Source organism: Danio rerio, chromosome 4 (genome assembly GCF_049306965.1).
Source record: "Danio rerio strain Tuebingen ecotype United States chromosome 4, GRCz12tu, whole genome shotgun sequence".
Classification (NCBI taxonomy): Eukaryota; Metazoa; Chordata; class Actinopteri; order Cypriniformes; family Danionidae; genus Danio; species Danio rerio.
Genome location: NC_133179.1, coordinates 51460001 through 51482489, shown reverse-complemented (window position 1 = coordinate 51482489; position 22489 = coordinate 51460001). Strand labels below are relative to the sequence as shown.

The window sequence follows — 22489 nt, the reverse complement described above, 5'->3', positions numbered from 1 at the left end:
CGGTTTTTGTGTCACCATTGTGGAGGATAATAGCGTCTGTGTTCAAGTCCAAGATGAACTGAGAATATTTGATGTTATGCTGCATCTTCTTTTGTTTAAAGGTAACTGTGTAGTTACTAATGCAGTCAAAATCTGTTTGCTAATTGCAATCACACATGAAAACATTATTGCATCTAAAGACTTTACTTTTTTGTGCACTAACCTATGATTTCGTAAACTGAAAATTGTATCAGTTAATGAAATATGGTTATTTTTCGTACATTTATACAGTTCTATAAAGCTTCCATATTTTTCACAGAAATATTCTGGCAACCACAGCAGCTGGTATTTTTTTTTTCAGAAATTTAACAGATATTTTACACAATAAGAGTTTGCTAATTAACACTCTCTTGGTATTGATTATGTTAACACTTTCAAAAGTGTTATTTTTAACACTTATAGTGGTTCCCATATAATCTCAGAGGGAGTGTTATTTTTAACTCTAAGGTAGTTAAATTTACTATCTAAAGTTTGCAGTTGTTGTAAATGAGGGCGATGCCGATCCTCTTGTGCACCACCAGAGGGAGCCATCGCCCGAATTCTAATTCAACTCACGGACTCAAATTCCCATAAGCCCTGCTACCTGGCACTGATTGCGGTCCAGGTGCAGCTCATCAACTCGCGTGTATATATACCGCACTCACGCTCTGGTTCGTTGCGAAGTCTTGATTTGCCTGGCTGTCATTTCTGAGCGTTCCATACTCCCTGCTTCGGACTGATCTGTGTTTCTGACCCTGTGCTTGTTCTACGACTAAGAAAGACATCTGCCTGCCCCTGATCTCCAGCCTGTTATTCTGACCAGTAAGATATCTGCCTGCCTTTGAATTCTTGCCTGTCCCTCGTTCTGTCTCCTGGATTGCTCCTTTGTGTTTGTATATATGTGTGCTTTTAATAAAGCTTGCAAATGGATTCAATGCCTTCTGACTCATCACAACAGAAGACTTCGCCACTACAGAATCCAGCAGCTTTAGCACAAGTCTCTACTGAACTTTCCGCTCAAGCCACTCAGTTAGCCACCCATCATCAACAACTCACCCATTTAACATCTCTCACGGAGGAACTGGTGAGAGCTATGCAACAACTTCGTCATCCGAATCCTGCAGTTACCCCGCCTGCCATCATGACAGCTCCTCAGCCAACGAATGTCTCCAGTGTTCCGGCTACCGTAAGTCCCCGATTAGCTTTTCCTGAAAAGTTTGATGGTTCACCTTCTCGCTGCAAAGGCTTCCTATTACAATGCAAACTATTCGTTAACCAACAACCTGCATTATATCCCACTGATTCTAGTCGGGTGGCTTTTGTATGCAATCTGTTAACGGGGAAAGCGCTGGAATGGGCTACAGCGATATGGAAGGATGAGGAATGTAATTACCCCACGTTTGAAAATTTTCTTAAGCAGTTTTGGGAAGTGTTTGAGCACCCAGCAGAGGGGAGAAGCCCCGGTGAGCAGTTACTTTCTCTTACCCAGGGGTGTAACACAGCTGCAGAATACGCCTTATCATTTCGCACTCTCGCCGCTCAAACTAACTGGGTTGAAGACACACTGAAGACACTATTCAGACGGGGGCTAACAGCCACTCTACAATCTGAATTGGCTTGCCGTGACGAAGGAAAGAAATTGAACGAACTCATTGAACTTACCATCCGTCTTGATCATCTGATTCGCAGCCGTAGAAATCCTCGCACCCAGTTCCACGTTTCAGGCGATACGCCCCCTGATGAACCCATGCAACTGGGTTTCACCCGTCTTACCCATGAGGAGAGAATGCACCGATTGCAAAATCATCTATGCCTGTACTGCGGCCAATCAGGGCACAGGAAATCCACCTGCAGCGTACGACCTCCTACACCAGTTCAATCGGTGAGTCCTTCCCATGTTCCAGCACTTTTCAGTGTACTGATTCCTGTAATTATTAGATTTGGTAAAAGAATGATTAATGCCACTGCTCTTGTCGACTCTGGGTCTGCCGGAAACTTTATATCTAAGAAATTTGCTTTAAGTCACGACCTATCTCTCAGCTCATATGATTCCTGTCTTGCAGTGGAAGCACTAGACGGTCGTCCTGTGGGTGAAGGACGCATCCGTATGATCACGAATAAGCTACAGTTACAAGTTGGTGTTCTACACATTGAAGAAATGCAATTCTACATTATTGATTCAGTTAATCATCCACTGGTGTTGGGACTACCATGGTTAAGGCGACATGATCCTCATATCTCCTGGAGGGACGGACAGATATTGCAGTGGAGTGAGTCATGTATGAAACAGTGCATCCAGCCCATTCACAAGATTCCATTGCGAACCACCAATATGTTGCCTGAACTCATTAATGAACGAATCCCCATTGAGTACCATGACTTACATGAAGCTTTTAGTAAACAAAAAGCTACCCAACTTCCTCCACATCGACCAAGCGTTTGTGCAATTGAATTAATTCCAGGCTCCAGTCCTCCAACAGGTCGAATATTTCCTCTGTCACAACCTGAGCACAAGGCAATGTCTGAATATATCGACGAGGAATTGGCCAAAGGTTTCATTCGACCTTCTACATCTCCTGCTTCAGCTGGATTCTTCTTTGTAAAGAAGAAAGATGGCAGTTTACGTCCCTGTATTGACTACCGAGGGCTCAATGAAATCACCGTAAAATTCCGCTATCCATTACCCCTCGTACCTCCTGCCCTGGAACAATTAAGAAAGGCTAGATATTATACCAAGCTTGACCTTCGCAGTGCCTACAACCTGGTCAGAATCCGTGCCGGTGACGAGTGGAAGACCGCGTTTTCCACCACTTGGGGGCACTACGAGTACAGGGTAATGCCCTTCGGCCTGTCAAACTGTCCGTCCGTGTTCCAATCCTTTATGAATGATGTCTTTCGGGATATGCTGGATCACTGGGTAATCATTTACATCGACGACATCCTTATATATTCAAACAATATGGAGGAACATGTTGAACATGTGCGTATAGTGTTGCAACGCATGATTCAACATCATCTGTACGCCAAATTAGAGAAGTGTGAGTTTCACCAGACACAGATCGCCTTTCTGGGCTATGTCATCAGTGCAGAAGGGATTACTATGGATGACGCGAAAGTACAGGCAGTCCAACAATGGCCGTTACCCCAGAATCTCAAGGAGTTGCAGCGATTTCTAGGTTTCGCCAACTTCTATAGACGGTTTATCAGAGGCTTTAGTTCAATAGCCGCACCGTTAACAGCCATGACCAAACGAAACTCCCACAAACTATCCTGGTCCTCCGAAGCACGTCAAGCGTTTATTGATCTGAAGACTCAATTCACCACAGCTCCTATTCTCCGTCACCCCAACCCAGACCTACCTTTCATTGTGGAAGTGGATGCATCCAACACAGGAGTCGGGGCGGTGTTATCCCAACGCCAGGGTCAGCCATCCAAAATGTATCCATGTGCCTTCTTCTCCCGTAAATTGACCAGCGCAGAACGAAATTATGATGTGGGGAATCGCGAATTACTGGCAATGAAATTAGCCCTGGAAGAATGGAGACACTGGCTGGAGGGGGCTAGTCAGCAATTCACCATCTTGACTGATCATAAGAATTTGGAATATCTCCGCTCAGCCAAACGTCTAAATCCCAGACAAGCTCGTTGGGCTCTGTTCTTTACCAGATTCAACTTCATTGTCACATACAGACCAGGGAGTAAAAATGGTAAGGCAGATGCACTATCCAGGCTAACAGAGGATAAGCCCGCTATTAGTGATGAAACCATTCTCCCTACAAACTTGTTAGTGGCTCCAGTACAGTGGGACATACTTACCGAGATCCAAGAGGCGAACCGAGAAAACAACCCTCCAGTAGATTGTCCGAACCACCTAATTTTTGTACCCAATAATATACATACCAGATTACTGACTCATGTTCATGACACTCCCAGCTCGGGGCATCCAGGCATAACGGCAACATTGGAGTTAATCAAAGCTCGTTTCTGGTGGTCGTCTCTCACGAAGGATGTGATTAATTATGTTCAGAACTGTAAAATTTGTCAAACTACGAAGGCATCTCACCAAACCCCTGCTGGCTTACTACAACCGCTACCTGTTCTGCTACGGCCCTGGTCCCATATAGCGGTGGACTTCATCACGGATCTTCCCGTCTCCCAGAACAACACAGTCATTCTAACGGTGGTTGATCGTTTCTCCAAGGCTTGTCGCCTAATACCATTGCCCAAATTGCCCTCTGCCTTTGAAACCGCAGAAGCCCTGTGCAATCATGTATTTCGAATCTTTGGCTTACCTGATGATATCGTCTCTGACAGGGGATCCCAATTCACTTCCCGGGTATGGTCCGCTGTCTGCAAAAATCTCAATATTAATGTTAGTCTCACCTCAGGGTACCATCCTCAATCCAACGGTCAGACGGAACGAATGAATCAAGAAGTCATTCGATTTTTACGTTCCTATTGTCATCAGCAACAGCACGATTGGAGCCGTTATCTGATGTGGGCGGAATATACACAAAATTCCTTGATAAAGCCAGCTACGGGTATTACTCTATTTAAATGTATTCTCGGCTACCAACCACCTCTGTTCCCATGGTCTGGAGAACCTACGGAGCTACCTGCTGTCACAGATTGGTTGCAACGGAGTGAGGAGGTCTGGAATCAGGCTCACAGACATCTCATGAGGGCAGTCAGGAGGAGGGAGATTCAGGCGAACCGTCATCGACGCCAGGGACCCACGTATCAACCAGGGCAGTGGGTGTGGTTATCGACACAGGACCTTCGTCTGAGATTACCCTGCCGCAAACTCAGTCCCAGGTATGTAGGGCCATTCAAAATATTACGCCAGATTACTCCAGTGTCTTTCCGCTTAGCCTTGCCTAATCATTATCATATTTCTCCCACTTTTCACATGTCATTACTCAAACCCGCTGGTGGTCCACGAGAGGAGACGGCTGAGGAGGAATCGGAAACCAGGACCCCCTCACCTGTCATGATCGAGGGTGAAGAAGCCTATCTCGTTCGAGAAGTGCTGGACTCTCGACGCCGGGGTGGCGCCCTCCAATATCTGGTGGACTGGGAAGGGTATGGTCCAGAGGAACGGTCCTGGGTGAATGCTAGGGATATCCTAGACCCAACTCTCACGGAAGAGTTTCATCAGAGGTTCCCAGAGAAACCAGCTCCCCGACAGCGCGGTAGACCCCGGCGTCAGGTGCCTTCTCGCTTCAGGAGCCGCTCGCAGGAGGGGGGTTTTGTTGTAAATGAGGGCGATGCCGATCCTCTTGTGCACCACAAGAGGGAGCCATCGCCCGAATTCTAATTCGACTCACGGACTCAAATTCCCATAAGCCCTGCTACCTGGCACTGATTGCGGTCCAGGTGCAGCTCATCAACTCGCGTGTTTATATACCGCACTCACGCTCTGGTTCTTTGCGAAGTCTTGATTTGCCTGGCTGTCATTTCTGAGCGTTCCATACTCCCTGCTTCGGACTGATCTGTGTTTCTGACCCTGTGCTTGTTCTACGACTAAGAAAGACATCTGCCTGCCCCTGATCTCCAGCCTGTTATTCTGACCAGTAAGATATCTGCCTGCCTTTGAACTCTTGCCTGTCCCTCGTTCTGTCTCCTGGATTGCTCCTTTGTGTCTGTATGTATGTGTGCTTTTAATAAAGCTTGCAAATGGATTCAATGCCTTCTGACTCATCACAACAGCAGTGTGTGTGTGTGTGTGTGTAACATTAACTAACAGCACCTTATTGTAAAGTTTAAAGGGCCATGAAACCCCCTCGTTTCAGCAGGGTGTTTTCACACCTCTACTTTGGAAAAAGTCAGGAAAGTGGGACTTGTCCAGCTCTGTTTAGGGGGAGTGTCGGAGAAGCAAAAGATGGATGTCTGTAAAAAAATTGCATAAAAATGACTGATTTTCAGAGTCAAAACACACACACACACACAGCCGTGAACATGCATGCACATAACCCTGTAAATATTGAGAATTAATAATAATTAAATTATTCAATAGTTGTTAAAAAAATTTACTTATTATTGAACTCAGAAGTTAGTATATAATACGAGAAATATGATAAAATAAAAAAAATAGCACATTCGTAACTTGATTGGCATTTCAGTGATCATCCAATCATATTCATGTTAAGTGAAAGCCCGCCTTATCACGTTATGCTAATGGGAAAAGCCATATAGATTTTCTCTGTGAGTGCAGAGGCAAACAGCAGTGTAAAGGATTAATTACAGAAATATATACAAATATTTTCTTTTCGTTGGATTTTGGTGATTGCACATATTGCATTGTAGAAATGGTTGTATTTGCAATTTGATGTGTACTGATGTAACTGTGTGAGAGAGAATACCAGCTTAAATCTTTATTGGTGTAATTGAGATGAGTTTCATTGTATTGCAAGTTACCGATTGTTTATTTGTTGATCAATTAAAAATGCGAGTTGTTCATATCCCAGATAGCCCACGTACGTCGCGGAGACGTCTTTAAAAGATCGTAACATCTGCTAAACATCGCATTTGATCGAACGTTTTCATTTCTTAACGAGCCGTCTTCTTGACCTCTATACGCTGTCTATATGACGAATCTTGGACTCCTAAAAATTACTGAGGCAAACTGACAACAGACATAGCAGATGAGGAACTGTCAGAGATGTCACGAAGCATGGGGTTCAAGGCAATGTTACTAATAATGTATTTTGCATTCATGTCGTTCAAATTTTGAGCTTGATTATTTTTTATGACTGTTTTAATGAGAACATTTTATGCACTGTTTCTTTTTAGTTAGAATAATGAAAACTGTAGAAATATGTTGGAAGAAATATTAATAACTATTAAAAAATTGTATAATTAAATTTGGTCCCACTTTATATTGTCGCTTATACCTGTGAACTTACATGGTAACTAGATGTGTAAGTAGTATGTAACTACAGTGTTTGTACACACTGGTACATAGTAATTACTTGTGTAATATTGGTGTAACTACACACATGTAACAGCCCACTGAATAGTATGTGTAAGTACAAATGTGTAACAGGACATTGGTAACAACACTAAGAAAGTACACATCTGTAACAAGAATTATGTAAGTGCAATGTGTAACAACAGTATGTACTTGCAGGTGTTTTCTCACTTCCACAACTATTTGCATACCATGTACTTGTGAACATTGTATGACAGAAATAAAGCTTCATTAGAAAAGTGTACCAGTGTAATTACAGGGTAAATCCACATAAACTGTCCACTCAATATAAAGTGTAAAATAGTCACAAATTACTCTTTAACTTGTAAAATATCCTATATGCAACACTTTATTAACAGTGTACTTACATGGTAACCCCACAGGAACTGTCCACTCAATATAAAGTGTAAAATAGTGACAAATTACTCTTTAACTTGTAAAATATCCTCTGTGCAACACTTTATTAATAGTGTACTTACATGGTAACTCCACAGGAACTGTCCACTTAATATAAAGTGTAAAATAGTCACAAAATACTCTGTAACTTGTAAAATATCATATATGCAACACTTTATTAACAGTGTACTTACATGGTAACCCCAAAGAAACTGTTCACTCAATATAAAGTGTAAAATAGTGACAAATTACTCTGTAACTTGTAAAAATATCCTCTGTGCAACACTTTATTAACAGTGTACTTACAAGGTAACCCCACAGGAACTGTCCACTCAATATAAAGTGTAAAAAAAGTAAAATTACTCTTTAACTTGTAAAATATCTTCTATGCAACACTTTATTAAGTGTACTTACATGGAAACTCCACAGGAACTGTCCACTCAATATAAAGTGTAAAATAGTCACAAAATACTCTGTAACTTGTAAAATATCCTCTGTGCAACACTTTATTAACAGTGTACTTACATGGTAACCCCACAGGAACTGTCCACTCAATATAAAGTGTAAAATAGTCACAAATTACTCTGTAACTTGTAAAATATCATATATGCAACACTTTATTAACAGTGTACTTACATGGTAACCCCACAGGAACTGTCCACTCAATATAAAGTGTAAAATAGTCACAAAATACTCTGTAACTTGTAAAATATCATATATGCAACACTTTATTAACAGTGTACTTACATGGTAACCCCAAAGAAACTGTTCACTCAATATAAAGTGTAAAATAGTGACAAATTACTCTGTAACTTGTAAAAATATCCTCTGTGCAACACTTTATTAACAGTGTACTTACAAGGTAACCCCACAGGAACTGTCCACTCAATATAAAGTGTAAAAAAAGTAAAATTACTCTTTAACTTGTAAAATATCTTCTATGCAACACTTTATTAAGTGTACTTACATGGAAACTCCACAGGAACTGTCCACTCAATATAAAGTGTAAAATAGTCACAAAATACTCTGTAACTTGTAAAATATCCTCTGTGCAACACTTTATTAACAGTGTACCTACATGGTAACCCCACAGGAACTGTCCACTCAATATAAAGTGTAAAATAGTCACAAATTACTCTTTAACTTGTAAAATATCCTATATGCAACACTTTATTAACAGTGTACTTACATGGTAACCCCACAGGAACTGTCCACTCAATATAAAGTGTAAAATAGTCACAAATTACTCTTTAACTTGTGAAATATCCCATATGCAACACTTTATTAACAGTGTACTTACATGGTAACCCCACAGGAACTGTCCACTCAATATAAAGTGTAAAATAGTCACAAATTACTCTTTAACTTGTATAATATCCTCTGTGCAACACTTTATTAACAGTGTACTTACATGGTAACTCCACAGGAACTGTCCACTCAATATAAAGTGTAAAATAGTCACAAAATACTCTGTAACTTGTAAAATATCATATATGCAACACTTTATTAACAGTGTACTTACATGGTAACCCCAAAGAAACTGTTCACTCAATATAAAGTGTAAAATAGTCACAAATTACTCTGTAACTTGTAAAAATATCAATATAAAGTGTAAAAAAAGTAAAATTACTCTTTAACTTGTAAAATATCTTCTATGCAACACTTTATTAAGTGTACTTACATGGAAACTCCACAGGAACTGTCCACTCAAGTGTAAATTTGTCACAAATTACTGATTCATCCACTGATGAATCCATGTACTTCCCACCTACATTCTGAAATGTTCCATGTTAATTCTATTGTAACTGTGAACCTAAAAGTAATAGTATTAAATTCCCAAGTATTAATCCACAAATGTTTTTCAATAAGAAGAAGTTTCTAAATTTCAATTTGTATGCACTCATAGAGGTATTAGTAATTAAACATCAAATTTAACAAATAAGAGATTGCAAAATGCTTTTGTTTGTTTTCCCAGTGATGGGTTGCGGCTGGAAGGGCATCCACTGCATAAAAACGTGCTGGATAGGTTGGCAGTTCATTCCGCTGTGGCGACCCCTGATTAATAAAGGGACTAAGCGAACAGAGAAATGAATGAAGGAAAATGCTTTTGTTAAAGCATCTTGAAAAACACTAATATACCCCCTGAGCTATAGAGATAATTAATTTGAACAGTTGTTATTACTGTTTGGAAATTTCTTGTCTTCAGTGGTTTATTACTGTTTGTAACTTTTGTCTTATTCTTAGTCTCCACCATCACATACAGGGCCTGATGGCTATACTGAGGTAGCAGACCCTGACACTGAATGGATCAGGGTGATATCTAAACTCCCTGAATAATCTCAGCTTGATATTCAGTTTATTTAAGTGTTTGATAAACCTGTCTCAATGTTTGAATTCTAGTAGGTAGTCTCAATGGCTTTCATGGTTCTTGACTGCACTTTCACAAGTTTGCAGAAAATTCTGAATCAAGGAGGAAGCCTGCACAGGAGCTTGCAGTGTGAGTGGCAGTTGACCAGTGGGCACGAAGGGGGGTTCCCTAAGACGGGTAAGATTTTCCCTTGGCCAAAGCGGAAAACAACCTAAGGCATGGGACCCCTCGTAAACCCCAGGGTATCTACCCGAAAAGGCGGATGTTTAATGTGAAAGATGGTGCTGGACTGGGGTGATGCTCTATCGGCCTAAAGCATCCTTAGAGGGGAACTGTTTGAAGTTACAGTAGTCTGCCTCAGTGGCCCCGTCCAGACCTGATCACGAGGATCCTGCCTTTATTAAGGACATGTCTGTCCTTGTGACAAGCATCAACGGACTATGCCAGGGTATGATACCCTGAAGGAGATGATTGGTAAAAAGATAATGGCAATGGGCTTTCAAGAACCATTGGAGACAGTAAAGTTTCTTTAAATTTTACCAATATCAATGTGGTTGGCTGCTTTAACAGCACTGGATATATAAGGTCTGATTTTTAAGAATGCTGAATTCCTGAATGTGAAGCTGAGATGATTTTTAACTGATGTGTCTGATTTTTCATAGTATTTTACTGATGCAGGTCCTTATGCATGACGAAGGACAATTTCGATATGGTGTTGGCTAAAGATAAAGACTGTCTGTGAGATGGTTTGGATAACACAGCTGAACGGAACTAAGCAGTTAAGGTAAAATAATTACAAGAAATTCTCTTAGGCTTTAAACAGTTCCAACTGAGTTTTAAGAGATCAAACTTTTGACATTTGGAACGTTGGTGAATGATTAAAGATTCTGAATTGTAATCATTTTAATGTTATAGTCTAAGACTATTGAAAATTTATGTGCATAAAACAGAGAGACAGAGACTGTTTGAGTGAAGCCATGAGTTGTGTTTTGTTTCTATTATCGACATGCTTAGCAACAATATTAAGAAAACAAAACACACCAGCTGATTGTCTCAGAAAAGACATTGTTTATGAACAGGGAAACTTTGAAACCTGATAAAAGATCATGTAAATCTAGTTGAAACTGGACAAAGAATTTTAGGAATAAGTCCCTGTTGTATGAATATTGTCACTAACCTCTGAAATGAGTGTTATATTATTACAGATTGTATAAGCGAAATGCCAGACATTGCAGAAGTCTATAATGCTGAGTTAATCTGAGGAAAAGATGATGCAGACCATGAGATGAGCTTGAAATGGATGGGTTATCCAGCTCTGTTTGCAATGGTTAATAATTACCTCTTTTCCTGGTTCAGATTACTCTCTGGAATAATAATAATAATAATTTTATTAGCTTATAGCTGTGAAATTAAAGACTGCCATGCATATTAGGTTACAAACACAAGTCTAAATTTACTGAGAATGCAAAGGTTAATTACAGTTAACTCTTTTCTATCTGAATGTTTTAAGTAAATTCCAAGACTTGATGGCATTTAAACAGTGACATTGGCTAAGTCACTAACCACAATAGTCTAGAAAGCATCCTCACTCTAGCATAGGAAAAATAAGCAGAGAATTGAGTTGAAGTCATTTGTGTTAAAGGCAAATGCTGCAGTAAATCACTCTGTCTGTGTGTGTGTGTCCTCAATGGAAGAGGAACATAATTGTTTGGATGTTGTATAGAACAAAGAGATAAAGTTGAATGAAAGTGTTTGAATCTGATGGTTGAATTCAGAAAGAAGTATTTATACTGCTGCAGCGAAAATGAACATTTTAATAAACAGAAATGCAGCGTCAACTTTAACAGCATTTTTAAGCAGTCAAGTCAACTCAAGTTAATATTATTATTGTGAATACTGACAAGTTTTACAGAAACTTAGACTGTCTTTAAATGAAAATTTAGTAGTCCATATCCAAGCAAGAGTCTTGATTATATGTGGTAAAAGAGTTGTTAACTCAGTCTGTTCTTGTTCAATTGGTAATGCTTTTAAACAGGTTTTACTGTCAAATGACAGGTATGAAAGATTTTCAAATAATCAAAAGTTTGAGCAAATAACTAACCTGTGAGCATTTCTAATTGACCAGACAGTAAGAATCAAATGAATTTTATACAAAATCATACTGTTTGCTTCTGATTATGTTGACTGGTTTAGTCAGAGTAAAGTAAATGGTACAAATGACACGTTGAGAAGATAATTATAAGGTTTAGTCTTATTTCTGTTAAAAGATGCTTGAGTTTGAATTACTCAGGTTTGATCTTTGTTGAATTTGACTAAGATTTTAGTAAACCCCTAAAACGTGGGAACAAAAGAAATGGATTCACAATCCCTCTTATTGCATGTTAATGACTTGGATTAATAGTTTGTAAAAACCATTACCTCTTTCTTGGTCTTTAGGTAACAGGTAATATCTATATCTAGTCTCTTTGAGGTGACTGAGGGTCTGGCTCAATTCATTTAGCCCGGCTTCCAGAGAGTGGATTTGATATTAGTTTGTTAACTGTGAAGGTGAATTTGGCTCATTATAGCCAGGACAAGGGTGCTTGTACACTTCCTATCAATGATACAGAGGAATGTGTAGCATCACTCCAATCACATCATTATTTGAATGAAAAGATATTTTAAGTGGACTTGACTGACATGGAGTTCAGCGAGGTGATAATTAAACATGGTAATGGTGCTGAATTGGACTATTGTGCTGTTGGCATGTTTAATGTGTGTTAATGTAAAAATGCTTCATTATTCTAATTTGAAGTTAGTGAACATGCTGATGAAGGTTTTAAAACTGGTGAAAATAAAGATGTTTTTGCAGGTCATGAATTTGAATCCTGAGTGGCTTAGGTCTAGTGGATGACCTTTTGTGTCTGATCAGAGAATCTCTGAACCTTAGAATTGGCCTGTATGTTTGGATTTAGAGTTGGAGCAAGTTGTAGATGCATCAGAGGAAGTATCGATGGAAATTATGAGTTGTTTACTTCTGGAGGACTTTTAGGGCTTGCGCATTTGTGTTCACATTCTGGACTTTAGTCCGCTGTTGTTTTTTGTATGTATTTACTTCTGCTTGCAGGACCCTTAATCCCACCAATGATGAGAAGCGTGAACTCCTTTTGTGAGTGGAGAGTGAAAGAGCCCTTAGCTTGGGGACTGGAATTTTTAGGTTCCAGCATGTCCAAGAAGGGGTGAAGAAAACTCTGCGAACTTATTAAGGGAGCATGAGTCATTACTTTCACTCTCCTTAGTGATCTCACTGGCTGACCGGAAGTGGAGTTTGGACTCCATTCGGGTCAAAAGGGGGGACTGAAGGATTCGGATTTCTGCTTTCCAATCCGTCTCATCATGGACCACCGTTTATCCTTTTCATCATCCTGTTTCTCAGTATTTAACTGTGAATTGATTTTAACTAATGAATAAGTTAAAACTGCTTACTGTAAGAATGTTCTGTGTCCTTGTTTCTCTTTTTGCCTGTCTATTTTAACTTTGTTTTCAGGAGACACACAGACCAGGTCATAGGTCATGGAGATCTCTCTCTCTCTCTCTATCTGTTCCTATGTCTAGAGGTCCAATACAGAGGAGAAGAAGACACCTGTTTTATTGTCCTGATATATTGCCTATAATTTTATAGCTGTTTGATTGATCTGTTTTTGAGTATAATTAATAGTAATGTAATTCCTTTTTGTGTGGAGACAGACTGTGTGTAGCCAAGATATTGCAGCAGACTGTTGATGGAAACAGTCTTGAACCAGCCTGATAACACAGCTGAACGTACAAGAAACATCCTTGGAGTCTTTAACACAGATGGTCTTTTGTGTCTATTGTGTTCCTGGTTTAGCTTTTTACAGGTTGGAGATCAGCTCCTAATAACTTAGGGCGACCTCACCTCTAGGCATCAGGTCGCCATCCATATCTGGATACAAATACAAGGCTTTCTTTGACGCACACATTAAGGCCATCCATATCTGGAAGTAGATACTATGTTTCTTTGACGCATGTATTTAGAATTGTCTATTTCTGTTGTAACCAATGAGAACTGTTTACCTGGATCCCACCCTTTCTGGACTTGTGTAAAGAGTATAATTGTTCGATTGTTGAAACTGTAAGCAGAGTGGCCTAGGAACTCATTGAGAGTGTTGAAGCTGGCTTCTGCGAATGAAACTGCAAACTATCTTCAGTAAACTTAATTTATTTTTTTAAAATCTCTGACTCCGGCTCTTCTTCATCTACCAGACTGGTCATTCTTTGGGTTAAACTGTATACAATCCCTACATTCCAAACGCAGTTTCATCTAAGACAGTGAGGGGAAGCAAAATTTACTATGCTTTCTACTCAGTTACTTTGCACATGCATAAAAAGGCTCTTGTGCGGTGCTGGTAAAAAAAACAAGGTCCCACCGAGATTTGAACTCAGATCGTTGGATTCAGAGTCCAGAGTGCTAACCATTACACCATGGAACATCAAGTCTTCTGGTTGGTGCTGCCCGGGCTAAAGAGATAAAAATGTAAAAAAAAAAAAAAAAAAGGCAGGCAGGGCAAAGAGGCCACCACAGAGCAAATTTGATCTTTTTTTCTATTTTGACCACGTCGAAAATCGCCAATTTTTGATTGCTCTGAGTAGAATGAGCTCAAATGGTTAAGCGCTCGCTTTGCATGCTAGAGGTAGCGGGAACAATGCCTGCATTCTCCACCTCTGTTTTTAATGCCTTTTTACATTGGCTTTTTTTGCAAAGCTGGTGGCACCTTGAGGGTTTAAAGCGAAACTACTTACGTCAGCTTTGCCGGTTTCCGTGTCGTACATATAATTGCAAGCCTTCAGAAGCCCTATCAAGTCACAGTTTTCTTTTATTCAGCAGCGTGTCCGCAGTGGGACATCAAAGCGCTAAATACATAGCATTATAGAGTGCTGTCGATCAGGCCATTGGAATCATCGCCAGAAGCAATGTGACTATCTGGGAGGAAGATAGCGTTTTGGTCAAGTGGAAGCAGGTGGACTTAAGGGTGAAGCAGCTAGGCTTTTTGGGTGACTTTCAGTCACCTGACCCTTGTGCACAAAATAGAACAACAGCACTGTTTTGCTGAAACCCAGGATCGGACCAGGAACCTTTAAATCTTAAGTCTAATGCTCTCCCAACAGAGCTATTTCATCTGCCCTTTCACAAGTATCCTGCAGCATTCATGTCTGTGAGACTAAGCAGAATCCTGAAATGCCTCTGAGGCCTTAAAGGGTAAAAGCTTGGCCAGTACGGGGATCGAACCCTCGACCTTGGCGTTATTAGCACCACGCTCTAACCAGCTGAGCTAACCGGCCACTTTCTTCCATGGTTTCTAAAAAGCTCAGAGTAACAGTCATTTTCCGGCCTTCAAGAGATAAGAATGCTATTCCAGCTTTTTTTGTGCGGTGCTGGTAAAAAAACAAGGTCCCACCGAGATTTGAACTCGGATCACTGGATTCAAAGTCCAGAGTGCTAACCATTACACCATGGAACCTCAAGTCTTCTGGTTGGTGCTGCCCGGGCTAAAAAAAAAAATGTAAAAAAAAAAAAAAACGGCCTTGCCAGAAGGTAGCAAAATGTCAATACAAGGCAGTGCCAATGTGCATTGATTTTTGAGTAACTCGTTATTCGGCATGCAGGACTCCTCACACGTTTACTGGAGCAGGACCAGGTAGGGCCTTTAAAAGAAAAGCGCACTATTCCAGGCAATTTGACGACTAAACGGCAGGCAGGGCAAAGAGGCTACCACAGAGCAAATTTGATCTTTTTTTTCTAATTTGACCACGTCAAAAATCGCCAATTTTTTGATTGCTCTGAGGGGAATTAGCTCAAATGGTAAAGCGCTCGCTTTGCATGCGAGAGGTAGAGAGAACAATGCCTGCATTCTCCACCTCTGTTTTCATGCCTTTTTAAAGCGAAAAGGTTTAAAGTGAAACTCTCCTGATTCAATTATCACCAGAAGCGACGTGACCATCTGGAAGTAAGATAGCTTTTTGGTCAAGTGGAAGCAGTTGGACTTAAGGGTGCAGCAGCTAGGCTTTTTGGGTGACTTTCGGTCACCTAACTCTTGTGCCCAAAACTGAAAAACAACACTACTTTACCGAACCCTGGATCTAACCAGGGACCTTTAGATATTCAGTCTAACACTCTCCCAACTAAGCTATTTCAGCTGCCGTTTCATAGTTTTTCTGCAGCATAGACGTGTGTAAGACCGAGCAGAGCCCTTAAATGCATCTGAGGCCTAAGAGGGTAAGAGCTTGGCCAGTACAGGGATTGAATCCACAACCTTGCCGTTATTAGCACCATAGTCTAACCAGCTAAGCTAACCAGCCACTTCCTGCCTAAAGCACTAGAAAGCCCAGAGTAAATGTCATTCCCTGGCCTTCAAGAGATTAACATTCTATTCCAGCTTTTTTTGTGCGGTGCTGGCAAAATAACAGGTGCCACTGAAATTTGAACTCAGATCGCTGGATTCAGAGTCCAGAGTGGTCACCATTACACCATGGAACCTCAAGCTTGTTGTGTGGTGCTGTCAATCAAGGTGGTGCCAATGTGCATTGATTTCTGAGTAACTGAGTCATTCTGAGTCATTCGGCATGCAGGGCTCCTAACACGTTTACTGGAGCAGGAATAGGTAGGGCCTTCAAAAAAAAAAGCGCGCTATTCCAGGCAATTTGACGACTAAACGGCGGGCAGGGCAAAGAGACCACCACAGAGCAAATGTGATCTTTTTTTTTTTTTTTGACCACGCCAAAAACTACCAATTTGAATTTTTTCGAGGGGAATTAGCTCAAATGGTAGAGCTCTCGCTTAGCATAGGAAGGGGTCCAATCTTCTCGCTCACTCGCAAGCGAACAAGCCGCAAAAAAACGGAAAAATGCGACAAATTTCGCTTGCAGTAGTGTTCGCGGCTTTGTGACTGTGCATAATGTGGTATTTTGGTTGCATATTGCATGTCACTCTAAATGTCATTTTTTGTGTGCTGGATTCGAACACACGATCTGTGTAACACAATATCCAATCAGTGTCGGTTTCAGTGGAGCCAATTAGCTGCACTCTTATTGAAATTTTACTGACGTAACACAGGCAATTATGTTGATATTACTATTATTATGTGAATATTGTTCTTAAAAAGCATATTACGTTAATTAAAATTAATAAAAATGTTTCAATTAAACATATGTATGCATGTTTATGTATATATAAATATATTATATATATATTTATGTATTAATATATAAATATATACTATATATATATATATATATATATATATATATATATATATATAGTATATATGTTATATTTCTTTATGTAATAACTTTAAATGAATGCACACAAAAACAAGTAATATGCAAAATGGTTTATTAAAATGAATACAAATATTAAAATCGCAAAACAATTTAAAAAATGTAAAAAACAAATTAAAAACATCTTAATATATAAACTATATAATATACAATAAATAAAAACTACAATATATATTTATTTATTATGCACATATAATATATTAAAACAATACTATATATAAATATATTTATTTATTATACACATTATATAAAAACAATACTCTATATATATATATTTATTTTTATATACACAATATATTAAACAATAATATAAATACATAATAAAATGCAAGAGTGGGGGCACGTAATATATAAAATATAGTATTTAAGCAATGTATAAAATGTTATTTTTTTAAGAAATATAAATATATTTTTACATAAAATGCACACAAATATTAAATAAGTACACACAAGACAAAATAAGAGTGGGCCTATAAGTGCCACTTTAAAACGCTAAATATTAACACACAAAAATTAAAAAAAAATAAGAGAGAGAGAGAGAGTACCCATGTAACATTTACAAAAATATATACAGCAATTTGTCCTTTATTCTGGAGCTGGAGTTTGTCCTTCTTCTTTGGCTCTCGGCGAAGGCGGTCGCTCTTCTTCCCGCTCCGTCCCATATCTCTCCTTGCTAGCACCTCTTGTCTCGTCTTATTCTATCTCTGAGGCTCTCCTTGTCCTGCTTTCCAAACGAAAAAGGAATTATGGATTTGATCAACTGGTCTCTGAATGCAATTGACACCATCTTCTCAACGAGATCGCTGGGCTCCGGGGAACCCAGCTGTCCTGCGGGGACGCTCGCAGCTGGATATGTGATGGACGGGTGGGAGAAGTGGAGAGTCCTCTGTCTAGCTGCTCTGTCTCTGGAGGATATTGAAGATATCTACCTATTCGGAACTTTGATAACAGGGTTTCTGCTGATGGGCTTATGCGGGGCCCTGGGATATCGGAAACTGATAAAAGCGGTCAGCGCAGCTCAAAACCCCACTAGGCTGGCCGGCTTGATTGAAACACTGATGGGTAGGGTCGCGAATCAGACTATGGTCCTTGACCGCAAACTGGAAACCATCGAGGTGAAGCTAGCGGCTCTGCAACAAATTTTGGCCAGATCGGGAGACGAGTGATGGACATTAAATATCTGTGAAATTGGCAGATATTGACCTAAAGTGGAAGTATCTTACTGTCTTTTTTTCGGCTCTTCTCTTACTCCTGCCAGACAGCCTCGGCTGGAAGTAAACAACTCCCTGGGATAAGCAAGATAAGCGGACGCTCTGAAATTCCTGCCCCTGTCAAGGACACCTGCGGGACTCCGGACTATGCAGGCTCACACACACACACACAAACATATCTACAGATAAACATTCACCACCGATCCCCATCCAAACGCCTTCGTGTGTTTTTACCCTGTGGGGCGTGGGCGGGGCTGTGACTTGCGACGGAAATGGCTGCTGGACCAGTTGGCTGCCCGCACTCAACGGACTGTTTTCCATTACCCCTGTTCCCATCCCCTCTGTCTATGTTGTGTCTTGCCGGTGTGCTTATGCTAAGATAGGGCTGTTTTTCTCCCTTTTCTCACTTTGTCCTAATCAAGGGCAAGCTGAGGGGGTGTTTTTTAGCCTAACTGTCCAAATGTATCTTTTTTCGTTTCTAAATGCTACCTCCTAAGATCTGTCTCCCCTGAAAAGTTGTTTGTGATGTTTTGTGTATGGTCTGGGGGGTCCAATTTCGCTATACGAAAGTGTAGTGACAAATAAAGGCTTGATTGATTGATTGATTTATTTTGCTGGCGCTGTTCTGCCAACCAGTCCTCTAAGGACAAATCGGCTATGGCCAAACTCCTTAGTCTTTGGTTGCCCACATTTGCTGCAAACATTAAAAGTAACCGCACGCACATACTTCCTTTTGTGGACTCCACTTTCCTTCTCCTGTTCCCGTCGGCGCAGGTGGAGCAGGTGCAGGTGAAGCTGGGACTGCACTGGATGTTGGTGCAGCAAATGATGGAATCACCATTGACACACTCATGTCTGGGTTAAAAACAAGTGTGCCAAACAATGATCCAGGTCCTGAAATGGGCTGCACAACACCTGGTGCTATGGGGGGTGGTGCTATGGGGCACACCGTGCTGGGGGTCGGTGGAAAGGAGCACACCGTGGTGGGGGCAGATACAATGAGGCGCACTGTGGTGGGGGCCGGCGCAATAGGGCGCACTGTGGTGGAGGCTGGTATGATGGGGCACACTGTGGTGGAGGCTGGCTAGATGGGGCGCACTGTGGTGAAGGTCGGTGTGACGGGGCACACCATGGTAGGGGCTGGTGCAATGTGGCAGACTGTGGTGGGGGTTGGCGCGATTGGGCATACCGTTGTGGGGGCCGGTGGAAAGGAGCACACCGTGGTGGCATCGGGCAGGAAGGAGCAAACTGTGGTGGTTGCAGAAGCAGACTTTCGACCAGGTCGAAGAAGAGGTGCCTGTCCTTCTTTATTTGGAGGAAAGACAAACTGGTGTTCGGGGCCTGATGTTGTCGGTGCCTCGTCCAATTTTCCCCTCGGCAAAGGAAGCTGCATATCTGCCACAGCAATTGGATCAAGTGGAGTCAGTCCCTGAGGGAGTACACTCATTTCCTGATCCTTTTGCCTCCGTTGAAACCTGATAATAAATGATATGTATCATTCATATATAATAATTTGGAAGTATTCAGGTAATTTAAAGAAAATAATGTGCTTTGCTTACCACTGAATGAGCGTCTTCTGATTTAGCTCAAAAAGCTGGATCACTGTTTCATCCATCAGCCTGCGACTGCCAAGCACCAGATCCTGGATGTGGTGGTAATCGGTCAGTATTTTAGACCACCTGGGCGTGCGAACACCAGCCTTCTTGGAAGTGGACTTGTGTACGGCACACAGCTTTGTACAAATGGCCTCAACCAAGCGGCTGGTGCTAGGCCACTGTGCTGGACCCCCAGGATGTCCAATCAGACAGCGCTTGACGCTCTCCACACCTGGAGTGACTCCGGAGCGATTCGGTGCCTTAAAGCACCCATGTGTCAGCTGAGGCTGATGTCGAGGCTGGTAGTTGATGCGCTGTTTATCAACATCCAGGAGAGCTGTCCACAGCTGGATGGCCTCTGTCACCTGCAGGTCAGTGAGGTAAGGAGCCACACGAAGACCTACCAATTAAGCAGCCAGATCCTGGACCTTGTCCAACCCAGCAATGCCATCAGGTCCAATGACTACTCCCTGGTAAATACAGAATAAGTTTAGTATATGTGGAATAAAAAATGACTAAATCAAATTAAGTTCTTAATATATCTTACCTGAGCCTCAACAGAGAGACTGTCTCCAGACTTGGATGGCTGTGACGGCACTGAGGGGGCTGGGCTAGGAAGCTGTCCTTCTCCACCAGCTGATGTGGACGGCTCAGCCAGTAATGCTGGGGACTGAGGCAGAGGCGAAGATAAGGGGCTGTTTCTGAGATCATGGCAGGGGTCATCCTCATACAGCACTGGAACTGTGATGTCCTCCATGATCTCCTCCTCAAACCCGTCATCTTGTAGATCCTCGTCATGTACTTCCTCCACCAGCCTGTCTTCCTCCTCTGGGTTCTGGAGCACCGGAGTCAGGGTTTTGCCGGTCTGGCTGTAAAGGTGCTCCATTCCCAGCAATTCACCTTAAAAAACTAAAACAATAAAAAAACATATATTAAATAAAACTAATGATAAAATAAACATTTAGATTACCATTTTGTGTAGTACATTAAAAGCTTAATGAATAACTTCCATAACAACTAATTAATGAATTTCTTGCCTGTATATGCTCCAGTAATGCTGGGGACTGAGGCAGAGGCGAAGATAAGGGGCTGTTTCTGAGATCACGGCAGGGGTCATCCTCATACAGCACTTAAAACTGTGATGTCCTCCATGATCTCCTCCTCAAACCCGTCATCTTGTAGATCCTCGTCATGTACTTCCTCCACCAGCCTGTCTTCCTCCTCTGGGTTCTGGAGCACCGGAGTCAGGGTTTTGCCGGTCTGGCTGTAAAGGTGCTCCATTCCCAGCAATTCACCTTAAAAAATAAAACAATAAAAAAACATATATTAAATAAAACTAATGATAAAATAAACATTTAGATTACCATTTTGTGTAGTACATTAAAAGCTTAATGAATAACTTCCATAACAACTAATTAATGAATTTCTTGCCTGTATATGCTCCAGGAGGGTGATAGCGGTTATCCCAGGGCTTGCGTCCTGAGACATATCTTTTGGTGGACAATGAGCATTGTGTTTTTCCTCTCTCTCTCCCTGCAGGTAACTGTGTCCACCTGGTAGCAATCATTGGATCATTCTAGAGAGGAGAGAGAGTATTTAACCTGAGCTGCACTTCAAACCAGTGTTGGTGGTGTTAAGTGCAGTGGCGGAGCTTTTCTCCAAATTCAGACCTGACTCATGAGGTGAACGGATCAATTCTTTTTCCGGCTCTAAATGCGTATGATTGGCCCATGATGAACGAGTGACTCAGACCCGATAGAGGACTCAAGAGATGAACGGATCAATTCTTTTTCCAGCTCTAAACGCGTATGATTGGCCCGTGAGGAACGAATGACTCAAACCCGATAGAGGACTCGAGAGATGAACGGATCAATTCTTTTTTTGGCCCTAAACGCGTATTATTGGCCCGTGAGGAAGGAATGACTCAGACCCGATAGAGGACTCGAGAGATGAACGGATCAAATATTTTTCCTGCTCTAAACGCGTATGATTGGCCCGTAATAAACGAGTGACTCAGACCCGATAGAGGACTCGAGAGGTGAACGGATCAAATCTTTTTCGGCTCTAAACGCATATGATTGGTTTATGCCTTACCGCGATGAACGACACGAAATGTGATGAAGACTTGAAATAACGATACCACCTGCACAAATGTACGCACGCGCAAATTAAGAAATCACTCCCTAAGAGGACTTATAGTTCCCAAATCATATTGAAGATTCGTTTAAAATGAACGAAATGTTCATGATCGACCCATTACTAAACCTGGTTAGATACCTGCTCCAGTCGGGGATTGAACCTTGTGATCTACCCAAAGTGTTATTTATGGACATATTTCTTGAACCAGTACTGTTATATATGCATTGAGTAGTTTCTGGTGGGCAAAAAATACAAAATATAACCTTAATTTCGCTTCTTTCTTTCTCAATTTCTCAAATTTTCTTATTTTTCTTGTGCTTTTTTCTTCCCCTTCCAAAACAGACTATTGTTCCCCAGCTTTAGCGGAGTCGGTAGAGGGTCCAGGGTTCAAGTCTGTGTTCGGGCATGAGAGACTCTTTGTGGAGCCACAGCTTTTGCCGTTGAGCTATCGCTTGCT

The 22489-nt window shown here is 41.2% G+C and overlaps 2 non-coding genes across 2 annotated transcripts; both read right to left on the bottom strand.

The window, feature by feature from the left end:
* Positions 1-15018: 15018 nt before the first annotated feature.
* Positions 15019-15092, bottom strand: trnai-aau (transfer RNA isoleucine (anticodon AAU)). Its single transcript has one exon. It is a non-coding gene; the product is annotated as a tRNA-Ile (tRNA).
* Positions 15093-15199: 107 nt separating this feature from the next.
* On the bottom strand, positions 15200-15271 carry trnaq-uug (transfer RNA glutamine (anticodon UUG)). Its single transcript has one exon. It is a non-coding gene; the product is annotated as a tRNA-Gln (tRNA).
* Between the last annotated feature and the right edge of the window lie 7218 nt (positions 15272-22489).